The sequence below is a fragment of the Bos taurus genome, chromosome 14, assembly GCF_002263795.3.
Source record: "Bos taurus isolate L1 Dominette 01449 registration number 42190680 breed Hereford chromosome 14, ARS-UCD2.0, whole genome shotgun sequence".
Taxonomy (NCBI): Eukaryota; Metazoa; Chordata; class Mammalia; order Artiodactyla; family Bovidae; genus Bos; species Bos taurus.
In genome coordinates this window covers 26,103,162-26,107,424 of record NC_037341.1, presented here as the reverse complement: position 1 = coordinate 26,107,424, position 4,263 = coordinate 26,103,162, and the positions used below count along the sequence as shown (strand labels likewise).

The following is a 4,263-nucleotide window of genomic DNA, read 5'->3' as shown; positions in this document are numbered from 1 at the left end:
TAGTCGAAATATGACACGAACACAGTCATCTTGTTGGAGGTGTCCTGAGAAAAATTAGCTGACTGAGGTGAATGGTCTTAGTGGATTTATGTAGATCACTGTTGGCTATGAAATCTTTTTTTTTTTTTGGCCAAGAGTGTAAGGTCTCTAGAATTCCTATCATCTGACTTTGGGGGAATCTGAAAAGAAGGAAGTCTAGTGTGATGCATTTTCAAAAGGTCCATGTATTTGTTCGACTTAAAAATTAGTACCCTTATTACCATTGCCCCAGGCTGTCAAGACAAAATAAATCAGTGTGTTAACTACTTGCATAAGATAACAGTAGAAACATAGCTGCAATGAATGGAAAGAGAACACACAGAAGGCGTATTATTCCACTGTGGCAGATTACAAACTAGGTTGGAATTCAATACAAAGAGAAATGGTAAAAATGGAAGCTTTTTCACTCTGCAAACCACACAATGGTTAAGCACTGCTGCCTTCTTTCTACTTGGGGATGAAGTACATTATGAATCACCTTTTAACCTATAAGATTCCCATGACTTTGTCTTCTTCTCCTCCTCTGACTTCTTCTTGGGATAGTTTAATCATTGTATTGGGGAAAAAGAATGCAGATCAGCCTTAAATATTAAATTGTTGTTGTTCAGTTGCTAAGTTGTGTCTGAATCCTCGAGACCCCATGGACTGCAGCACACCAGGCTCCCCTGTCCTCCACTATCTCCTAGAGTTTGCTCAAATTCAAGTCCATTGAGTTGGTGATGCTACCTAACCATCTCAAGCTCTGCCACCTACTTCTTTTGCAGTCGATCTTTCCCAGCATCAGGGTCTTTTTCCCAATGAGTTGGTTCTTCGTATCAGATGGCCAAAGTATTGGAGCTTCAGTTTCAGCATCAGTCCTTCCAGTGAATATTCAGGGTTATATATTCTTTATCATCTTTTTTGGTCAGAAAGATACAGAACATAGGAAAGACACTGATATGGACTGTAACAAACTCAGAGTTTTTATAAACCCACATGAATTCCAGCACATGGGTGGATGGCAATGGGGTATTCCAGATACCCTGTGTCCAACTGGAAAGCTTCTTTCTTTCTTTCTTTTTAAAAATGTTTATTTTTCATACAGTTTTAAAGCTTAGTTTCTATTTATAGCTATTACAAAATAGTGGCTATATTTGCTATGTTGTACAATACATCCTTGAGCCTTTTTTTTTGGCCACATCACGTGACACGTGGGACCTCCCCAACGAAGGTTGGAATCTGTGCCCCCGGCAGTAGATATGCAGAGTCTTAACCACTGGACCACCAGCAAAGTCCCCAGAGCTAGGTCCTGAAGGCTGAGTAGGACTTCCTCAGATAGAGAAGGATGGAAACAAGAACCCAAATAGGAGTGGAAAATGCCCCTTCTTATGTAGAGACCCCAGGTTAATTTAGATCATGAGATTCCTGGAAGTGATGGCTAATAGTGAAGTAAAAGACAGGATCATTGGGACTTCCCTCTCAGTCCAGTGGATAAGACTCTGTGCTCCCAATGCAGGGTGCATGGGTTGGATACCTGGTCGAGGAACTAAGATCCTACATTCCACCTTAAAAAAAAAAAAAAGAAAAAAAAGAAGGATCATTGACTAGCTGAGATGGTTTTGAAAATTATTTACTGAAATTATATTGAGGACTTGTGTTGAACAAGTTACTTCTGTGAACTTCATCCTAAAAGCAATTAGTATCTAAAAGCAGGTACTAATTAATTAAAATGTGCGGTACTGTGCTTAGTCGCTCGGTCATGTCTGATTCTTTGTGACCCTATGGACTGTAACCCGCCAGATTCCTCTATCCATGGGGATTCTCCAGGAAAGAATACTGGAGTGGACTGCCATGCCCTCCTCCAGGGGATCTTCCCAATCCAGGGATTGAACCCAAGTCTCCTGCACTGCAGGTGAATTGTTTACTGTCAGAGCCACCAGGGAAGCCCACTAATTAAAATATCACCTGGTAAATAGCAAGTGATTAGGAAGGCTAGGTAACTAGCCAAAGATCACCTAGCTGATATGTGGATCTGAACTCAGTTTTCTCTAGTTCAAGAATATAAAGTGTTAGTTGCTCAGTCGTGTCCAACTCTGTGTAACCCCATGGACTGTAGCCCGCCAGGCTCCTCTGTCCATGGAATCCTGCAGGCAAGAATACTGGAGTGGGTTGCTCTTCCCTTCGCCAGGGGATCTTCCCAACCCAAGGATGGAACCCAGATCTCCTGCTTTGCGGGTAGATTCTTTACTGTCTGGGCCACCAGGGAAGCCCTCAAGAGTCTAAGTTGTGCCTTAAATTTATGACTAAGGAAGATTAAGGAAAATGCCTTAAACTTAAGAGTCTAAGCCAGTGCTGTCCAGAAAAAAATATAATGTGAACCATATATGTAACTAACACATTTTTTAGTGGCCATGTTAAAAAATAAAAAGAAGCTTGTGGAATTATTTTGAATGATATATTTTATTTAACTGATATATCAAAACTGTTATTTTATCATGTAATTAGCATAAAGAAATTATTAATGAGATAATATACATTCTTTCTCCCATATTGTCTTTGAAATCAGTATACATTTTACATTTAAATTACACCTCAATTTTCTCAGTTAGCGGCACTTCAAGTGCATTTTGGACACAATCCACCTTGGACAGCGAAGGCCTGAGCCCTTAACACAATCTCTGAGTCTTTTATGGTTCTGGTTAGCAATTGGGTTGTTCAAAGGGCGGAAGCATGGATTTTCATGTTTTTCCTAGGAAACTCCAGATTCAGTATATTGCTCCTCACGTCCTCAGTTTTATTTACAGAAACTGTGTTAAGTCTATTTCTGTATTTCATTTCTAGGACATCCCTATTTAACTGCGTTTGTTCTCTAAACTTGGTCATAAGAGACGTGATTGGGTTGATTACAAGAAGCAGGCAATGCTGTTTTGTAATTGTCATCATATGTGGTCAGTTTCTATCTCTGAACTAGCTTCTGAGTCATTGAGGGCAGGTTAGCACTCCAGGGCCCAACACATACTTAGCTGTGCAGTAAAGTCTGCTGAGTGTTAAGTGAATATTTCCACAAGGAACCCTGGCCACTATTTCTCTCTTTTGGTGAGTTATTTGGAATCATGCTACTATGTGAAATCTTGAAAGTTTTCTCCAGGACATCTGTTCAACCTTGACATGGATTTTAGTACCCAAAAGGGTCACCAAGCAATCTATATAAGTGAACTTGCTATTGCTTGGAAGTTACCAGTGTTAACAAAACGGAATGGTTTTAAAACCCTCTTGACGCATTTAAAAAATAAGACCTAAGAACCCATTAACGAGTAATGTGGTTTAGTGGGACTTCCCTGCTGGTCCAGTGGTTAAGACTCTGTGCTCCCAATGCAGAGGGCCCGGGTTTAATCCCTGGTCAGGGAACTGGATCCCACAGTGCTGAAACTAAGGGCCTACCCACTGCAACTAACAATCCCACGTGCTACAACTAAGACCATTACAGCTAAAAAAAAAAAAAAAAAAAAAGACTATTATTGAGCTTGCAAAGTGATTCATAAAGTTCACAATCTGTTTTAAGTTCATGTTACCTAAGTTTCTGCTTTGTTGACTATGCCAAAGCCTTTGACTGTGTGGATCACAATAAACTGTGGAAAATTCTGAAAAAGATAGGAATACCAGACTACCTGACCTGCCTCTTGAGAAACCTGTATGCAGGTCAGGAAAAAACAGTTAGAACTGGACATGGAACAACAGACTGGTTCCAAATAGGAAAAGGAGTACGTCAAGGCTGAATATTGTCACCCAGCTTATTTAACTTATATGCAGAGTACATTATGAGAAACGCTGGGCTGGAGGAAGCACAAGCTGGAATAAAGATTGCCAGGAAAAATATCAATAACCTCAGATATGCAGATGACACCACCCTTAAGGCAGAAAGTGAAGAGGAACTAAAAAGCCTCTTGAAAGTGAAAGAGGAAAGTGAAAAAGTTGGCTTAAAGCTCAACATTCAGAAAATGAAGATCATGATATCTGGTCCCATCACCTCATGGGAAATAGATGGGGAAACAGTGGAAACAGTGTCAGACTTTATTTTTTGGGGCTCCAAAATCATTGCAATGGTGACTGTAGCCATGAAATTAAAAGACGCTTACTCCTTAGAAGGAAAGTTATGACCAACCTAGACAGCGTATTAAAAAGCAGAGACATTAATTTGCCAACAAAGGTCTGCCTACTCGAGGCTATGGTTTTTCCAGTGGTCAT

At 40.2% G+C, this 4,263-nt stretch overlaps 1 non-coding gene across 1 annotated transcript; it reads left to right on the top strand.

Annotated features, from left to right (window-relative positions):
* Positions 1-3,353: 3,353 nt before the first annotated feature.
* TRNAG-CCC (transfer RNA glycine (anticodon CCC)) lies at positions 3,354-3,426 on the top strand. Its single transcript has one exon. It is a non-coding gene; the product is annotated as a tRNA-Gly (tRNA).
* The last annotated feature ends 837 nt before the right edge of the window (positions 3,427-4,263 follow it).